The sequence below is a fragment of the Chelmon rostratus genome, chromosome 6 (assembly GCF_017976325.1).
Source record: "Chelmon rostratus isolate fCheRos1 chromosome 6, fCheRos1.pri, whole genome shotgun sequence".
Taxonomy (NCBI): domain Eukaryota; kingdom Metazoa; phylum Chordata; class Actinopteri; order Chaetodontiformes; family Chaetodontidae; genus Chelmon; species Chelmon rostratus.
In genome coordinates this window covers 19,328,417-19,348,985 of record NC_055663.1, presented here as the reverse complement: position 1 = coordinate 19,348,985, position 20,569 = coordinate 19,328,417, and the positions used below count along the sequence as shown (strand labels likewise).

Here is a 20,569-nt window from a genome sequence, read left to right as displayed (position 1 = left end):
AGACGATTGATACCACTCACATACTTGACTATGAAACTTACAGCCAGCACTTGGTTAGCTTAGCTTAGCAAAAAGACTGGGAACAGGGGAACAGCTAGCCTGGCTCTGTGCCTGCCAGCCTCCAAAGCTCACCAAGTAACAAGTTATATCTAATTTGTTTAATTAATGCAACAAAAAAAAACATAATTCAGTGAGGCGCAGAAACTTACTGTATTGAAGCGTTTGCTGGTTGCCAACCTCAAAGGTGATGACAAGACTTGAGGAAGTTTCTGCTTCTCTGTCATGCACATTAACTCATTAAATGAAACAGATTTTGTCATTGTTGGACATTGTCAGATTATCCTTATTCTAATTTAAAGTAATAATCTTGAAGATTTTCCTTTAAATAAATGTCTGTTAGGTCATTATCTATCGCCGGATGAGGTAACACAGCGGTGTCTGAGCCTACGCTGGTGAGAGTTTGCAGTAGGCGCAGTAAAAATCATTGCAGCGCAGCAGACTCACTCTTCCTGAGTGTGAGGTGGCGTGCTGTGTTTTCTGGTCTCTGCTGGCATTGTGAGTCAGTTACTGCAGTTAAACAAAGGAAAAAGAGTGATGACTACAGGTGATGAAATTTCAAAAACAAGTGACTGATGTTTAGAAAAAAACATCAGTCACTGTTGAGATCTCTGGGAAGCGAAGTCAAAAAACACACCTGAAATGACCTCTTATCGCCACAGGTGCCGCCAAAGACAGTTTAGAATAAGCTAGCAGGCTAGTATCAAGCACAGACTGTGTAAAACATGGATGTAGTCTCTGTGACGTCACCCATTTGTTCCTGTTGAGCCATTGTGAAGCTCAGTGACAGCGCCTCTGGCCGTTGCCACCTTGGCATTGCCTGATTCCAATAAACTCCCAGTTAACCCAAAAAATGGGCAAGGAGGTGGAGCGTGGGTGGAGTTGAAGTGGTCGGATGAAGCCTGATTGCTGACCTACCAGCTAGCTGTCACTCAAAGCGGCCATGCCCATAATTATGCATAACTTTAAGCCTTAATAGAATTTAAACAAGGGAGTTATATAAAAAATCAGTGCTGTACTGCTCTCCATAATAACCATTGTTTGTACCAGGCTGTAGACATGTTTATTTCTGCTGTAAATTAGCATTTTAATATGGGGATCTATGGGGATTGACTAACTTTTAAAACCAGCCTCAAGTGGCCATTTGAGGAACTGCAGTTTTTGGCACTTCATTTCCAGGCCCAGAAGTTGCTGCTTGGCATCAATCCTCCAAACAGTCTGAGCAGTGAGCAAAGTGTGTTTTCCTAAAATATTGTACTTTTTAAATCTGGAACCCCATTAAAAGCGACCACACAGTGAAAGAAACAACCGAAGGATAGATTAGTTCCACCTGTATCTGACAGGTGATCCTGTGCTGTTGGCTCACAACTTAAAATACATCATTTGTGTTTGTGTTTCCCACATGCAGCTGGCAGAGGAGCGCCGGTGGAGAAGGTGAACCGGAGGCGTGTTTGTCGGGGGGTGGGGGGGGGGAGTCTCCGCCCTCCGGAGCGGAGCGGAGCGGGTTGCTAGATGAGCCGCTCCGGATTCAGAGACTTCAGAGAACTGTTTGCGCACCAGCCTCCTCTCAACACTGCGCGCTGCGCGAACTGGGCTCGCTGATCTCGGAGCGGTGGATTTTATCAGTCGGACGTCGCGGGGCGCAGTTCATCCCAGCTGATCGGCAGTATTTTGGCCCTGATTCGAAGACTCTCACCCAGCGCTCAGGCTTCTCCAACCGGCTGTTTGGTGGCATTTTCGCAGGGAGCAGCTCGTCAGAGGCTTCGGCACTGAGCTGCGCCTTGAGGTAAGAAACGTGTCGCCAATCTGAAAGTGTCTCAAACTTCAATGTGTGCTGAACTGGAAGCTGATCACTGAGTCCGTCGCTTGTTGTCGTGGTTTCCATTGAACGGGCTCATTATTTACAACAGCGGGTCTGATGGGCGGCTGTGCGTAATGTTTTACTTCTGCTCACTTTGTTGCTGCAAGTTGCATTTTCTCCTCAGACGAGCCGGAGAAAGCGAATAAACACACTGAAAGAGTAGTTAAATGAAGGAGGAATGTCACCCTAACTGTTTAAAGGCGTCTATTCGGCTGTTAACACCACGTAGATTTGGGTCAACCTCGGGTCAGGTCCGTTTTTTTTTCCTCTTAGGAATAAAATACGCACTAAACACCCTCTGCACCCTGGATCAGCCTGTGATATGTGGTCTAATATGCAGTCTACAGATAATAGTGGGTTACAGTATGAGAAACCTGACATCAGGGGAAATCCGGACCGATGTGTGTCAGTCTCCAAGCTGGCATCCTTCCCACGGGGGTGCAGCCATAGCCGAGGAGGAGGCTGTCTGCAGAGATGTATGGGGTCACCAGATGGATGTCTCTGACGGCGCTACCTCTGCTGTAGGGCAGGAGTTCACTGTCAGTTTGCATTAATCACCGGGATACATCATCCAAAACCACCTCACCCGTCTCTCTCTGTCTGATCTCCACTGGAGCGAACATGACACATTCAAGAGCTCCGAAAAACGGGAACACTCACCAAGCCGTGAACATGCTTTATTATCACAAATGTGACTTTCAAGTGTGACTCCATCATGGGTTCACTCAAAAGTTTGGACGCCCACAGCTGAAGAAAGTGCAGATTCAGGGTAAAAAGTTTCTACCATATGTCAGGTGACTGTAACAGCTAGAAATCAGGTTAAAATCAGATTTGGCCCCAGGAGATTGGCTCCAAGGGACCTATTACCACACACCAGTGTCCAGGTGAGTGTGCTGTGCTGGCTTTTCTCGCCTGGAGTTAAATTCACAACCGCTCTCTCCGGCTCTCCATCTCCCAGAGGCTGGTGCAGAGCTTCAGGGCGGAGGAGAAAAGAATCATATCGCACCCCAGCAGCTTGGACAGACTGACAAATCAGCTCCTGTCATGATTAATGAGCTGGGCTGCTATCCTGCTGCATCATGTAAAGATTTCTCTCTGTCTCTGTCTCTTTTTGTTCCACCCGCCTTTTTCCTCCCCAAAACCTAAACGGTTGGGAGTTTGTGGAGAGGGAGAGAGAGAGAGGCACACAAACTGGAAACAGAGGCGTGTTTGTTCACCATGTTGTGGGTGAACATTTGCCTTGTAAAAAAAATAGAAAAAGAAACAGTAGTATTGATGCTTTTGGAGCAGCTGCCAACACGGATGACTAAACCCCGCCTGAAGCCTTTCTCTCCTCAGCTCGGTTCACATGAGTGTTGGGAAATAGTTGTGTTGCACAGACACACAAGTGATGTCTGCAGGATAAGTGCAAATGCAAACAACAGGGTTTGTAAACCTACAGTGTAATTTTACACGGGGAATAAAGGTTAGCAGCAACAATGCGGAGGATAGCAATTAGGAGGGAGCATGTTTGAGTGGATTCAGATCTCCTCCGAGCCAAGCTGGTATTTATTCCGCCTACAGACACAGAGCACCTGGTGTGAGACTTGCCACTGGTGATCAGTGCACTCATTTTAATAGTGCCTCTGATAATGTGTTGCTCTTAATCACACAATCGCACTGCCAGCGATGAAGCGAACAGCGAAAACAAACGGATAGGAAAGGAAGTGTGAGATGGAGACAGTTTTTGTGTGTGTGTGTGTGTGAGTGTGTGGTGAGTTCACTGCTCATCCGCCACCCAGTCCTTGGCAGAGACGGAAAAGTGAGAATTGCACTGTATGGCAGCTCCCGCTGAGAGGGACAGGGTGGCTGACTTGATGCCGCCTGGCCTGGCAGTGCAGCGCTCATTAAAGGCTTGAAATTAATCAATCTGCGGTTCCACATGGTTGGGTGCCTCTGATTCCTCTCTCTCTCTCTCTCCCCTCGTTTCCCTCTCCCACTTTAAGTCTGTCTCTCCTTCCTTGATATCCACCGATCTGGCTGCAAATGAGGCCGCCGCCTTTCTGGCCAGTCATTTGATCATTGGCCCTGATTTCAGATCCCTGATTCATCCCGCCTGACCGCGGCATCCTTCCACCTCCTCTGTCAGCCTCCCCCTGTATCATCTCATCTGTTATTCTTTCTTGCGCCCATCTTTTCCCCTCATCCAGCCTGCGAAGCACGTCTGTATCTGTATCGATGGGTTCAGAGCAGCAAGGCGAGGCTGGGTCATCACTCTGCACTCGCTCTCCCCTGTACAAGCCCCACTGCAACAGCAGCGGTCCGCAGAGAGCCTGGAACTAAATGGAGTATCTATTGGCTCAATGAGAAAATTGCTTTTTTCGATTGCTAGAGGACCCTTCATTTAATGTGTGTGATGCAGAGGCCTCAACCAGTAATGGGTTCACAATCTTTGTTGTCAGGAGACATGAGAAAATGAAATTTGCTTTCCAGCTGGCAGAAATAATCTTCTCTTGCAAAGGTGTGTTTTTCATCAGCTGTTTAAAAGCCATGAAGGTGTGTGTTGTTATTATATATGTCTGCGCTGCGTTCTGTGAGCGCTGAATGTCCGGAGCCTGTGGTCGTCCGCTGAAGGCAGCTTTAGCTGAAGGTCAGGTAGCAAAACTCTGCTGCCATTAAAGCAGCCCGGTTTGGCGTCTTCCTGAAGCTGGATAGTTTTAGTTGTTCGTTGAGGGGGTTATGGTGCACCAGCTGTTTATACGGGGTGTGCCACATCATATCGTTCACCATAATATCATTGTGATTTTGAATATGATCAAAAAAATTCATATCATCATCATCATGCCAACATTCTGACTTGTGACACACAGCAGCTACAAACACGGCTCAAAGTGAAAGTATCGCTGCTGCTGGCTCTAGTGGAGGAGTCCAAAATGGTGAGCGACTGCAGAAGTGTGAAAATGTATGGCTGCAAAAGATCAGACGCACAACAAACCAAAGTAATATGGAAGACTGAAGCAAGAAACCTATAATTCCACACCTCGAGCAGAAGCACCAGGTTTGGTATGAGGAGAGCTCAACAGCTATTCTGAGTTCTAAACCCAAACGATGTTTCATGTTGTCATGTAATCAAGACTAACGTTATTGCAGAAATAGCCTGCAGAAATATTCTAATATTATTTTAAGGCCACATCGCCCACACCTGCTGTCTGTCTCTGCATTCAACTCCTAATATCTGCATAACAGCACTGGGTGAAAATGTTCTATAAGTTGTGTTTTCTTTTGTTGATTTTCTGGAAATTTGGTTAAAATTTGGGCTTAATTTGAACTGGAGCATGTTTTTGGAGAACTTGGGCTCATTGTGATTCTCTCACAAGTTTCCGATGCTGGTAGAGATCGTTGAGAGTGAAGACAACATGAAGCAAGTTTAAAAAAAGACTTGGTTATTGTCTTCCTTTCAGTAACACACATCTAGAAAAGGCAGCTACACAAAGCCTCAGCTCACCCTGATTGTTGCTCTCTGTGATGAAAGAACATAAACACTTTACTTTACTTATCATATTTATCATTTACAAGCAGCAAATCAACATTATATTTAATGTATGGTTAATTACAACCGTGTATTATTATATCAATTAAATCAATAAACACATATATCTGTTTGCAACTACAATTGTGTGTTATAAACCAAAGCCAGAGCTATTTATGGTGCAACTCCTGTTAACCTCTTGTGTTCAGTATAAGCTCCTCTTTAGATTATCTTTTGGTCACTTTCCTGCATGAACACAAGAGAAAATGCTCCACAGCCCAGCGATATTCACACATGCGTGCATTCCTTTGGAACTTGCGTGTCTCCATATGGGCCAGGAAGCAGCATGACCTAATCGCGGGGCAGCTGGCGGCCCCTGAGTTCACCGAGAGCAGGAAGCCGAGGGGCCTCTCGCTGCTGACACTTCCTTTTTATCAGGAGGAAGCAGGCCGGCTGTTTGTGCTCGGCCCAAGAAGTCTTTGTGCTTATCTCGCGTTTGCCCTATTTCCCTCAATAATGGCGGTGCTGAGCAGGTAATGAGGTAAAAGGTATGTATTTGACAAGCTGGGCTCTGCAGATAGCAGGCTCTCAGACGGGCTCGCGGCTTGGTAGGTGCTTAGTTGAGGGTAGGCTCAGCCCCGTCTCGGGACGTTCAAATCACATCTATCTCGAAATCCCCCCCCAGCCATCTTTGCCTCGGCATAATGTCTTTCAGGACTAATAAACCGTGTCACTCAGGTGTCCATTAAAGGCTGCTGGTGAGGACCCGCTGGTCATTACACAGAGCGAGGACACTCAGTTAATCCCTCTGCCTCTGCTGGAAGGTTTCTCCATCACCTCGTGCTCTTTTCATCCCCCAGATGTAGTCAAAGCTCAGAGAGGGGCTTATGCTGGCTGGGGAGTCTGGCACTGATCGGTGTGTGACACGGGGGGAGATTACCTGCCCGGCTTTAGAGAGGCTGGAGCACAGCTCTGATCCACTGAATGATGCTGAAGTTTAAGCACACCACCGCCTGAAAGAACAGCGGCAGAGCGCCGCGCAGCTGTACGCTTTATGTGTGCACAGTGGAGGGATTTGTTTGCCAGATGAACAACAAGTCCTCTGCTAAGTTCACACAATAGTGCTGGGATGACTCACATTGGGTTCAGTGTTGGCACACTGGGCTGGAGGAAGCTGGGTGCTAATCAAGTAGCACCAGGGAGGAAGAGCTCATTTCATGGATGCGTGATTGTTTTCCACACTCGCCGCCTAACACTGGAGCGTTTCACTGTAGATGGTGCTTAGTGCCAGTTTGAACATTTTACAGATAAAGAACTCTTGCAGAGGCTCGCTTCTTGTCTCTCGTCTAAATTGCCTGGTTCCTGTGAGGGATTTTGACAAAGACTCAATAATCAGAGCGATCATTTTTCAGCATAAACAACGGCTTGTGTGTTTGAATCGCTGCAGGAAAGGTGATGTGTGATGGATAAAGAAAATCACTGTAGTTTCAGAGTAGACTCCATGTTAGGGATGCTTCTCCATCCGAACTGAAGCCAACGTGCACAAGTATCATTCAGAGATGCTGTGTTTTTAATGCTTTTACAGATTTTGAGTACAGCATTGATGTGTCCAGTTTTGAACACATGTTGCTGTTTGTTTGACTCACAGCTCAGCCGGTGTTGTTAAGATTTGGGGGTTGTACTGTCAGAATAAGAGCTCAATAGATAAGTCAGTTAACAATTAGTTGATGGAGATCTTGTCTGAGTGTTTATTAAAGTAATTTTATGAACAAAAAATAATTCAACTTTTTCTCTGTTTTAGTCTTAGTCTGTTTTTAGTGTTAAATGTATCTCTGTGAGTTTTGGACTTTTGGTCAAACAAAACACTTTCACTTTTCACGTCTTTCCACAATTTTCTCAACCAAACAGTTAATTGATTAATTGAGAAAACCACAGATTCAGTGATGATGAAGATGAATCCTGGTTACAGTCATCTGCAAACCTCAGTTCTACACAGTTCTGTGTTGACCTACAGAGGCATTCACATGCACTTTTACAGGAGTAGAAATAAAATGGGTCTTCACTGCTTGAAAGCACTCATTATGCTTGATTTTGGGCCACTGTTCTGCTCGTCTTTGGCTGTTTTTCGGGGATGGTACTCTGAACTGAGCTCAGCCCAGATCTGTTTTTACAGCCTCTCCCTGTGACTCATTGGGCCTAATGGTTCTCCCGTCTCCTGACTCAGGCATTTTTCTGATGAAATGGGACTCTCTCCCGGCTTCTGGTCTTTCTCTTTTTCTGCTGGCCCCGCCGCAAGTGTGTCCCAACTCTCCTCTGCTCCACCCCTCTATTCCCAGGTTCTCCTCCTCGAGTGCTCCTGCTCCTTCCATCCAAGTTTCTGGAGCAGGAGAATATAGCTTTACAAGAATGCCCTCATTAGTCATCTGGGGATTTTTTTTTAATGTGTCCTATTTTGTTACATGTTCAGCTCCGCATTTTTATTTCCTCTGCCTAAAGGGGATCTGAGCCCCTTTAAATATCCTGTTTATTTTTAATCACTGACGATGGGCTGCACAGTATAATGGGATATGGTAATCGTGGTTCGCGAATAAAAACGCACACATGCTCTCACCACAAACTGATTTGGTAATTTAAAGTGCACAAATTGTTGTTGGGATGGACAGTAGGTTGTTAATGATGACCCAGATAATTAGCCCATTATCATTTTAAACAAATTAAATGCATGTCAGGCGTCGGGGCTGGATGCTGGAGCTCATTAACTCACTTTCCCTTGTTTAGATCATGATTGGAAGTTGTGATATGAAGCGGCGCCGTTACATCAGGTTCGTGGATGCAGGACTGTTAGCTGGTACTTGTGATGTAGTCTTGTTTGCTGTCTTGGCTTTTCCACTGTGGCTGAATTATAGAGTGCCTCCTAAGAGATTTATTTTGAGCGTGATCTGGGTTTGCATCCCAGTCTGCTAATAACACTTTGCCGTTCCAGTCAGTGATAACCGTGCAAACCTCAAATACACAAATGTGCATGAGGCTCTCCCACACACACACACACACACACACACACACACACACACACACACACACACACACACACACACTCCTGCAGCCTGAGTGCCTGTGCTCAGAAATGGGGTTGTTTTATATTAACGGTATAACATGGAACTGATATCTGCTTGAATCTAGGCTAAATGTGTTGCATCCAACTTGTAAACTTGGAAAACCTTAGCTCAGCAGAAACGTCTTTATTTTGTGAATGTGAATATTGTAAACTTCCGCAGACGTAACTGGGCTAATACAATTCTCCCTCTCCCTTCAATCTTGCAATCTGATTATGTGCATTTGTATTCGAATATCACGCCAATTTGAGGGTAAGTAAAGCCCCAGCATTTTTCCTTCCGCCAGGCTGGCTGCCTTTTGCTGCCTTTGAAGCCCACACACCTTGTCCACGACGCTGCCGCCTGCAGCTGCTGTGGAATAACAGCGGTGTTACAGTCCCTCCCACAGGGCGAGACACGCTGCAGGTCTATCAGACATATGGGCTCCTTGTCAGCCTCCACAGCATCAGGGGGACAGATCAGTGTTTGAAAAAAAAAACCCACAGCGGGTTGCAGCGTCTACCTGGGGAAACTTAGAGGAAGGGCCGGCTAATGATGTCTCTCCCGCCAGGATCACAAGCGTCGCAGAAAGACGCTTGCGTTTCGCCTCAGCTTGTTAAAGAGCAGGAAGTGAAAATCTTTAAAGCTTATAAACCAGTAGCAGTGTAGGTGAGAGCCATCAGTCTGTTTGCATTTAGAGGCTCTCTTGTGGTTTGCTGTGCTTGTGTGCTAATTTTATTTCATCTGAGGCCACATGAAGTCCTCTCGCATTAGAGTGCGATACAGGTGTGCTTTTTTGTTGTTGTTGTTGCAGGATTTGTTTCTTCACTGTCATTCTCTTTATTGCCCACAATCACACCATTAGACCACACATGGTTAAAAGTAAAGCACAAAGGGGTCGACATGCGTAGCCTTGAAGCCAGTTTAGGCCGTTTAAGCGGCCCAGCACCCTCCAGCGATCCAGAGCGGTTTGCGTGAAGATTGCAGTGATGGTTCTTGAACAGCTTCGCTCCGCGCTTCTTACAGTGATGAATTCACCCGTCCGAGCAGCCTCTGCACGTCTGACTGAATAATAGCCTTTGCCTTTTAACGGCAGATCAAATGTACATGTTGTAGACAGTTATTTTTACTCCTCAGAGGGGAAAACAATTAGACAGCAACGACGGAGCGCCTCACTGCCTCATGATTTTTTGATGCCGCTTTATGAAATTTTTAGCCCACCGCCACTTTAAAAGCGCGCTCCTCGAGACGGCATGCACGGGTCACTGCACTAAAACACGGCCTCCGTCCTCTGGGCAAACAGTCGGTCAGCGGCAGCCGAAGTGTTACGGCCACAAGCAAACCACGCTGCCGTTACTGTGGAGGGAGCGTGCTGCCTTTTATAAACTCGGTGGAAGGACTTCAACAAGGAATGCTTAAGAAGCTGAGGTTTTCTAAGAAGAAAAGAGCAAAAATAGATATGCGGCTGTGTTTTCTTCGCTGGAGAAATTTCTTTGCTAATAGTTATTAGGGTAAACACATAAACACCGTGAAGCATAATTCGTTTTTACCCTAATCCTTACCTCGCTCCGTCTTCCTTTCTTTGAAGCTTTGGGGAAAAGGAGAAGCCACAGCATAGGAAAGCAAGCCACTGTTTAACCATTTGAAGTGTATTAAAGGAGTCTGATATTTTCATGAAATGAAAAAAATGTTTTTCAGTCCTTACATTTCTGACAGTAGAATCCAGGGATCACCTTCACATGTGTTTTTCAGAGATAGCACAGGCACAGCAGGTGTCTCCTTTATGTGAAATTAAATTGGCTGCAGTGTTCATTGATTTTAGTGTCAAAAAAAGAGTACAGATGCTCTTAGGGTTTGTTTTTTTTTTTTTTTCAGTCGAGCATCAGGTTATCTTGGATGGCTTCCTGCTGATTTGTCACCTGCCCCACGTCTGGACGACAGGCCGGCAGTAAAGTCATCCAACCTAATCTTGACCACCTGGGTGTGACGCTCAAAACTGTGAAGTGTTTTGAGGAAAAAACAGACAGCCCAGGCATTTCTCCAAGAGTTTGAGCCCTGGAGAAACGGGCCCAGATCATGTTCCCCGATAACACTTGGCAAGCGTCAGATCCCATGTGAATGCCTCAGCACCAGTGCTGAAGCCAAAGTAATTTTGTGGGTGTCTCTGAAAACCCCTGGATGTGTAGAGGCTTTATCTGCCAAGCCATGCAGTAAAAAGGAATCATTCGTCTTCTTAACTAGTGGCTCAGGTGGTGCCTCCAAACTGGTGCTTTTATTGGACAGATGACAAAACAGGATTCAGCACAGATAAAGACAGCTTTCAGATTAGTTCTTAAATAAAATTTAGTCCCCAGTCAATAACCGCATATGGTCTCATTTGATCTTGCTGCATTAAAATGATGCACAAAAGAAACAATGAAGGGGAGGAAGCCAATGTTGTGAGCAATTACCGAAACCACTTTCGCTTATCTCTGCAGGCAGTTTGGACAAGCTGATTTTTTTAATGTAATAAGGAACAGATGTCCAACCTTTTCTTACTCTCCAAAACATCTCTGGCTGAGCTTTCCATTCATTTGCCACATCTAGAGCAACCCCCCACCTCATGCTTAATAATTCGGCCTATACTGCAAGCTTTCAGAACACCCCCCCCCCTCCCTTCAAATATTTGGCCCGCTCTTCATGTGTATATATTTATTCTGTTGCTTTTGGCCTGAACTAAAGCTCTGTGATGTTTCCAAGAAGCTTGAGACTTTGCGGACGGTTGGATATTTTGCGGAGTTCAAAAAGAAAAAAAACAAAACAAAAGCATTAAATATCTCCTACTGTAACTCCACAGCTCATTATACTGAATATTTTCTGTAATCTCCTCCGCCTTTGTTCATATCGTCACCATTTGGTGGCTGGTATCAAGTCTTGTGTCGTGAAAATTAATGAGTTGCATTTTTTTTTCTTTGTTGTGTCGGCTCACGTTTTTTTCCCGTTTTTTTTTTTTAAATGGCAGAAATCCTGAAAAGATTTGCTTTGTGCAAAGACTTCTTCTAACAATGTGCAGCATTTATCTGTAGCACTTTGATGAACACCGCTTTAGCTACCTCTACAGGTGATTAACACCTCAGTCACAGTCGCTTGGCTTCCGCTCACAGGACTGCTGTAGATGCATCTCCAAGACGAGTGTCACTTTGGGTTTTTTTTTGCATTTTAAACTCACATGCAAATGTGTAAAGAAGCAGAAGAGCAGGGATGTGTTGCACCATAAATTTCCCAGCTGTGGTCACTCCTGTGGTCATGTTACAGTAGTGGAGAGCACTAAATGGGCTGTTTATTTATAACTGTTAGGTTGCAGCGGGCTGATGGGAGATATGCTTCCCCCAGTAACGCTGCAGTGCACGCCTGAGCGCATTACTCACAATTTCATCACTACTACCCCCAATTAATACTCAACACAGCATCGGCAGCAGCATCTGCTCGAGCTTGTCATCAGTTCTGCGGAGTTGAGAGAATTTAAAGTGGTGTTTCCACTATTCTGAGCTTGTTCGCGCTCCGTGAGCAGGTTCACGGAGAAGCTTCTGTATGACAATTATGGTTGTTTTCATAGTTTTCTGTGTCTCCGTCATGTTAGATAGGTTTGACCTCACTGTGTTTCTTTGACCACATTCATCCCCACACAATTGTCTCGGATCCATCATGTTTTGTGGTGTAAACCTATTGACTTGTGTTTCTTCAGGGACCTAATCTTGGAGCGCCTCCAAGCAGCTCAGTTTCCATCCTCTCCCCATCTTTCCTCTGTCTCCCATAAATCAATGTGATGTAATTGCATAAACTCCCTTTCCCACAGCTCAGGCCTAGAGGCTGAGTATTCTCAGAGTGAAAGTGTTTCACTGTGGCCAGTTAACCTTAACCCACTGATTCCCACAACTTCGATGGCTTCCTGGCTTGTGAAAGTTTTATGTTGGCCTTTAAATATCTTTGTTTGCAGAGTTTCTTTCATTGCTAATGTTTGATGTGTCATCCATTGTTTTTGCAAGCAGCAGGGTTGTGGAAGTTATCCTTCTCACAGCTGGTACTGACTGTTTACATCTGGCTAATACACTGTAAGCTCAGCAGATTAAATCTCATTTCTCTGAGTGCTTTTTGTGTCGAGCCAAGCATGATTTCTCCTGACGTCCCCCCGCTTGTGGCTCCGTCAGCCTATCGAAGGAATGTTTCTTAAAGCACTGCTGCATTTTCACACGATTGTGCCGTGGAAAATGTCCAACCCTCTTTTTCCACATTTCAGTCCCTCCTGGCTTTCTCCTGGGGCTCACTCAATGGCAGGATATCTCCCCAAAGGATATCTTTCAGCTCCTTGTCCTGGAAGCATCGAGCTTTGAGTGAACCTATGTGGAAAAGAGTGCATCTTAAAGTTTTTCAAGTGGGCAGAAGTCTTACTCTTACTTACTTACGGAGTCCTTCTTTATCCTGGTTTCATCATCCGCTGCTCCAGTAATCCTCCTGCCATCAGTCTCACTCTGCTCAGCTGAAGAACGCCGCTGATAAAACCATCTTTCCCCCCTCTCGTGCTGAAACGCATTTTCAGGCTGCTTGGCCATTAGCGAGAGCGTATTTGACAGTGTGAGAGACAGGAAGCATGAGTCATTTTCACTGCTCGCTCCCTCTGTGATGTTGTGAGTTTGTCACAGCTTGTTACCTGCTATCGCCACAGCCGCCACATACAGGCTGCCATAGATGGAGGATTCGGAGGGATCTGGGGTTCTTTGGCACATGTGCAGCTTTATGAGGAGGTGGCAGTGTGGAGCCCCTCTGGGCTGAGGAAACGATCCAGATGCAAAGCTTCTGGCTCTCGTAACCCAGTGGGACAGCTGCCCTGCTGCTCCTGTACAGCCCCCTGCAAAATCCACAGAAAGGCTGACACTCTCTCTGTTTGCAGCAACTTTGTTATAAAGTGCTGTTGCACACTGGTTTTCTATACAGCTTGTACAATGCTTGTGTGTTGGCTTTCAGTCTTGTTCTGAATCACTGTTTTGTGCTTTTATTGTTAAGCTCAAGTCAAACAAATCTTTCCACTCAGTAAGTCTGTTGTCTCCTAAGTACACCTGAATGTAAACTCTTAAAAGTCCAACATTAGGCTTTGCAGCAGTTTGAATTGTTTCACCAACGTTTTCAGTTCTTAAATTGACAAAATGTACAATACAAGACTTATTTTATCCAAGGATTCAATAGAAAGGCAGTGGTGGAATGTAACTAAGTACATTTACTCAAGTACTGTACTTCTAGGTACTTTACTTGGGTATTTCCATTTTTTGCAACTTCATACTTCTACTCTACTACAACATTCTCAGAGGGAAATGTTATACCTTTTACTCCACTACATTTGTCTGACAGCTTTAGTTACTAGTTATTTTCTAGATTACAATTTTTCATACCCTTCCTGTCCAGGGAAACCATGTATCTCCAAACGTGTTGATTTTGAATGTTTGTGATAAACTGAAGGATTAACTGTTCCTTTATGGGCCGATAAAAATCTTCTCCTTCTTAAGATAAATACCTCAAAAACCCTCTGAGATTAGCTGTAAGATGCACAAAACTGAAAACAGGGCTGCTTTTCTGAGCTCATGAAAGTCGGCTGAGATCAAAACATTACTGCATGATTTATTTGAAGGTTCATATACAGTCAAGACAGATGCAAGATTGCGATGATCAGGGACTTCCTGAATAGTTATGTTATTGATTCTTAAGATGCTGATTCCGTATCTGCTGCAATACTACATTGTTTACAGTCTGATCAGCAGCTTGACTTTATAACTCGACATCAGCTCGACACTTGAGGGTGTCTCTTTGAACATGCATGTGAATGCAGATACATTAAAATAAAGCTAATTAAAAGTGAAATTGTGGATGAGATCAGTGCATTTCGGCCGAAGCGTTCTGCCTCCTCATCTCTCTGGGCGGACTGTTTACCTGCATGCAACCAAGCTCAAACACGACTGCAGAATGCTCCTCTGACTTCAAACAGGCAAGCCGAAACCAGAATGCTTGCATATGCATATCTGTTCATAGACATTCTGTTAATGTAATTTTTTTGTCTGGATTAAGCATTACGGTTGCTTCCGGCTTCTCCCTTTTACCCTTGCCTCCACCTTTGGGAGAGATTTTGGTTGTGTTGTGTTGTCACTGCCATGACAAAGTTATGACATCCAAAATACCACCAGGCCTTGGATATAAACTGGGCAGCAGTCCTGCACTTGTCCTTCATGTTTGTTTATACATTTGTTTAGTAATGTGACCCACATGTTTGTGCTCATAAACAAGGGAAGTCAGTGCATTGTTTCAGTCCAGACTTTACTGTGTTGTTTCACCTCGACTGAACATGGTTGAAAACAACAATTCTATGCCTCAAATATGCCAAATGAAAATATTTGTTCTGGAATCAGTCAATCAACAGCGGATGCTCGCCACTACTATCTGAATTTCAGAATGGTGTGTGAACAAAGTAGTTAGATTTGCTGGGTGTGCTCAGTGAGGTATGCAGTGAAAACCACCAGCAATGGGAACCAGACTCTCTGGGCCTCAGAGTTTGGACTGCAGTGATGCAGTAACTACCAGGCAGCAATCCAAGTGTCCCTCAGCCCATTTCTTTGGTTATACTGCCTTTACTGCAATTTATATTTTATACTAATCTTAGTTGTGTCAAAGTTGTTGGTCATGGAGCAAAATTCAGATTAACAAAAGCAAAACATCACTGCTTTAGCATTGCTTTCCATGCATATGAGCAAAATATCTATTTCAGATGAGGGATTTGCTTGTGGGGGAGTCCAAACTCAAATGCCCTCCGCTGGTTTTAATCATGAAAATAAGTTGCATCTGGTCCCGTCGAGCAAACAAGCTGTTTCCACTTCTTGTATATCTTCTGCATTCAGATGTTTACTGCATTGTTTGTTAGCGCACTAAAAAGCTTCACGAGTCTTAAGCAGACGAAAGGTGAGGGCACATTAGTCACAGTTACAGGTAACCTTACAGGTGCGGGACAGTTCCCTCTGCTAAGGACCAATGCTTTGCTACAGAACGTGATTTCAGCAAATATACAGAGCCTACTGCTCTGTGGTATTTCAGCAAAATATAAATGAGGCCTAGAAATGGTTCCCAGATGTGTTCATAACACATGTTTAAGTGGCTGGTTTGACTTAAAGGACAACGGTGGCCAAATATTTCTGCATTCAGTGTCTTGTGGAAAATATTAGACCATATGTTTTAGTCCACAATGTGGATTCCTATTGGTCTTTCAGGTGTAACAATATACAAAAACATCAGAGATACTCATCAATTATTGTGACTGAAGTGTTGTAGCTGCTTATTTTGGGGAAACTTGAACTTGAACCATTTGTTTAGAGTGAGTAGGCTTGTGGTCCTTCTAGTCTGGAATCAGTAGTCAACTAATCAATGAATTGACTGACAGGAAAATTGATTGGAAAATATTCTGATAATTAATTCTGAAAGTCTGATTGTGGAACTGTAATTTAAAGCCATCACTTTGGGTTTTGTAGCATTTTTAGAGTTTTCATACATTTTATAGACGAACAGATTAATGTGGAAATCGGCACATTCATCGATAATGAACAGAATCGTTTGTTGCAGCTCTAGTCTAGCCATAACATCTTTCATGAAAACATTTCATTGTCCCAGCAGTCCTCCAATTTGACTTGACTGCAAATCTTGTGTGTTGTCTTTTGTGGACTCATAATGTTTTAGCGGAGGAAAACATCCTGAGGGAGGACTTGATGCAAACGCTGTCTTTGTGCAGGCAGCTTGGATCTTCATCTCCTCTCTAAGTTGGAGGCTCTCTGAGCTGTAAGCTGATTCTCAAGCCTTACTGGGCTTTAGGATTTAACTGGGATGGAAATGGTTATCATGCGGCTGTTCGCCGGCTCGCAGGGCCCGTGGGTGGGGGGAGTCGGTGTACAAACTGGCGAGATTTTAACAGCCCCAGCCCCTTCTGTGTATGTCGTAATGAACTCTTACCTTGGCTTGGAAGGCTGCGCTGCTGGTATCCTTGGTGTGTTTTTGTAACCCTCACTAAAAAAGCCTTGCTCCTAATTGTATCCCACGGGGCCTCAAGCTCTCAGTATTCACAGCCTTTCCTGTCCCTTACACTGATCCTCCCCCTCTTCCAACCTTAGCCTCATCATCCCAATTCGACAGGTCTTTCCTCTTTAATCGCTTCACTTCAAAGCGATGTGGTGATGCCCCCCAGGCCCCTGGCTCCTCAGAGACAGGCCGGCTAGCCTTTGGGGCCTGGGAAGTAGGGTGAAAGTGTGGTGGTGTACGAGGCAGCTAGTTAAGTTAGACAGGCACGAGTTAAAGCAAATAACAACAAGCAGTTCAGCTGCTGTTCTTTATCACTGCGCCACTAAAGAGATGTTGGTGATGTGTAATTATAAAAGCAGGTTGCAGATGTTTGAACGGGTCTATGTAAGACATTGTGCACTGTTCTTTGATGAGGGCATCTTTGTGGAGGTGAAAGATACGGGCTGCTGCCTGAAGAACCTGCTACAAAGAGAAGAGGCCTGGCTAATGTTTGCAGATGACTTGCCGAAGAGGCGGACGCAGCGTCAGCTTTAATCAGCCTCAGAATAGCACCCTGCAAACACATTTCCAAAGGCTGCGTCCTTATCAGGTTTCCATTTACCCCAAAACAATTAACACTGAGAAAATAGATGACTGCGTAATGAGTTCAATCTGCATCCTTAGCTGGAATAATTGTGCACTCCAAATGAGTGAATACATTCTTGCCTGGTGTGCAAAACACGAGAGCACCTACTGTAGTGCGGAGAACAAAGAAAACTTGGGGTTAGCGCTGGCCAGAGAGGAGGGAGGGAGTGATTAATTGAGCGATGCCCCCTGATCAGAGTTGGGATTGTTTCTCCATCGTGGTGGTTTATCTTTATCTCTGGTGGTTGACTCACACAGTTGGATCAATAAATCCAGATGGGGCAAGGCGATAATTCTGCCTCAGTATTACCCTCATTAAAGCAGCTGTTCGGGAGATAAATGGCTGCCGGCAATTGCCCCCTTTCTCATTGCTGTAATATTATCACAGGATGTATGTGGACTGTGTCAGAGTTTGCTTGGAGATGACAGGGGAGAGCTGCCCTCCAGGGCTGTAGATTTTTCCTTTTATTAAGTGTGTTTATAAAGGTTTGATTCAGGGTGTAAAGAGGCCCCATAGGCCATTATCTCTAAATGTGGAGCTGCCTCTGCAGCTCAGAGGTTTGCTTTTTTCAATGCCAGTGAGAAATTGAGGTCAAATCCAGCTGCGAGCTGCAGATGGAAGAATTGTCACTTCCTCTCTTGTTTTCCTGTCCCCAGAGGAAGTGTCACTGATCAGACTCCCTGCTGTTCTCTGACCTCTGACATCTCAGTCAAGGTTGCCCGCTGATTGGCAGGATGAGGTGGCTTATGGAGGCAAACAGAAAAACACATATGATGAGTCCCGAGTCAATAGGTAGTAAAGGCCGGGGTACGCTTGAAATGATGTTAGGTTCGGACAGAAAAATGCGACCTGAGCTGCACTCTAGTGTGAAGATCGAGAAACAAGTCCTTCCTACTTTCTCACCATCGCACTAGAGGTGTGTCCAAACCAAGGTGGACCTGTGGAAAAACTATTCAAACTTGACATGAATAAATGAATTTTAAAAAATGAAACACCCAATCCAAGGGGGACGCAGTCAGACCCAACCTAAGTTTACCTAAAATCACAAATGCAGTCAACCTGAACAGAAAAATAAAGAAAGAACACCAACACTGCAGCAGCGTGAAGTCCAGTACAGTCCTACACATGGAACAGATACTGGTGGCAGTGAAATGAGATGAAACCCGACCTGATTAGACTATAATAGTGTAGTCTAATTTGTTCCTGGTCCGACTCGGTTCCCTTGGCTCAGGTCCCTGATCCTCAGAGCCAAGTAGACCGGTGAAGGCCTCTTACCTGCCGACCAGTTGCTGTGTGAAGTGGTCGTGCTTTGACGATGTGAGGACCCCTTCACTCCTCTCATTCTCTTCATGTCCACTGCGGCTTCCTCTACTGTCTCTCCAGTGAATTTGACTGCGGGGGATAAATACAGTGCACACTGTGTGTAGAAGCACATGTTTTGTAATGTGCTACTGTCTGACACACAGCACAGACGCTGGTGATGCAATAATATTGTCAGAGCCTGAAATATCAGCAGAGGCTAATCAATTAGTGGCTGCCTTGATTTTTAAATTGCCCACAGTGCTCGTGATCTTAAATGTCAATGACTAGTTGGCAAGAGGGCTTTATGTAAAAGGAAAGCCATTGAGCGGATGTAGATGAAGCCTTTTTTCCAGCGCTGAGTCGTTCCCTGCTTTGTTGGACCCTCAGTGGCCTGGCCTTTATAGTCTCCCTCGAGGGTTCGTCCTATTGTTGTGCTTTCTCAGCCGTCTGCGCTGATCTCTCTTCTCACCCCCATAACTGATTCAATGAGGCTCTGCGATCCTATTGGTGCTCCACTTTCCTGTGAAAAGGTTTCCATGGAAACCAAAAAATAATGCAGACCCTCACCACTGTTGCTCTTCACCAGCTAATAGCTCTCTAAACAGGGGTTCAGGAGAGACTACCTCTGCAACAGGCTTCAGGACAAATTTTGACCACTCTGCTGCTCAGTACCAGATTACAGACACGAGGAAGGCGATTATGTACCTATCTGCTGCTGTTATAATAGACTGAAACAAAATGGAAAGGGATTACAGTGTTGTATTGCTTGGGGATATGTTTGCTGAGCCATATGGTGAATGTTTTGTAGATGACTCCTTCAAATGAGCTCCATCCTTCGGCTCCCCCCTGCATGTGTAGCCACTGTGGAGATGTTATTGATTCCCAGAGCATGTGCTTTGTAGTGTCTGAATTCACGGCTCAGTGATAAGGGAGTGTATCATTCCAGTGCATCTCCCCACTTCTCAGATCTGTCCGTTTCCTCACTCAGGCTTTGATTGCCTTTTCTAGATGTAATCACAGCCCTGTATTCTGGATGGGGGAGGGTGTGTTGCCTCCACTGTCGGTTGCATCCTGGTGAATCTGATGTCTGCTGGCAATATGGCGTGTCGGCGGGATGATGTGGCTGACTCTATCAGCCAGAATACTCTTGGGATATTCTCCATCCCCAGCCTCTGTCAGAGTGAGAATTCTCTGCCTGTATTTCGCTATCGAATGTGGCAAGAGCTGCGTGCTGTCTATGCCTCCGTAAGGCAGCTCTCGCCATATTTGATGCCGTAGTTGTCAGCGCCAGCGCTTTGAAACCGGCTCCAAAGTACTGTCAGTCAGAACCGTGCTCCTGACTATTTTTCGCACATCGAGGCTGCAATACCAGCAGTTTAATTGGCTCTCATTGCTGTATCATTATTTTCAGCTGGGAGACACTTGTGGCAAAGCAGTTTAGAAACAGGAAAAAAGTTTAAAGCATTTATGGTTTATTAGACACGCTTGGCTGGAGACGTATCGCAGGTTGACAGTTAAAGCCAGCAGTGTCTGGTAAGAGAGCAAGGTATTCTTCTTTCCTTGAATAATGCATGGCTTCAGATGCTCTTCAAGGTCAGAAGATCTACGAGGAGACTGTGGTGTGTTGGGTCTTCTAATAAACGATAATTAACCAAGTGAGAAGGTACATAGATACTGATACTTCAAGGCAGACATTAAATCTTTACCTGCCCAGAACTGGCCCGGACGGCTGCTATTAAAGATGATTTTTTTTTTCTTTGCTTGTTAATTTTGCCTTCCAGCTGAGAAGAGAAATATTCACACAGATAAAACACTGTTGCAGTCTTAAATTAGCTCACTGCTGGGAGCCAGTGCTTCATACATAATAAATGCAAACTCTGTCATTTTAAGTGTCCTAGAATTTTATTTTCTCTTTTTCCAGCTCGCGTTCTTATTCCGCTTAAGTGAATTACACGTTCCAAGACAAATGTGGCACTTTTCTGTCTTGTCGCTGGTGCCTCGCTGTTTATTCATCTCAGCAGCTCAGTCCTGACCCCTGTTTC

The 20,569-nt window shown here is 45.0% G+C and overlaps 1 protein-coding gene across 1 annotated transcript in view; it reads left to right on the top strand.

Annotated features, from left to right (window-relative positions):
* The first annotated feature begins 1,588 nt into the window (after positions 1–1,588).
* LOC121608212 (tetraspanin-18-like) overlaps positions 1,589–20,569 on the top strand; it is a 33,436-nt gene continuing 14,455 nt past the window's right edge. Inside the window, exon 1 of the mRNA XM_041939399.1 lies at positions 1,589–1,843. The gene's annotated coding sequence lies outside the window, so the exon portion shown is untranslated. The remainder of the gene's footprint in view (positions 1,844–20,569) is intronic.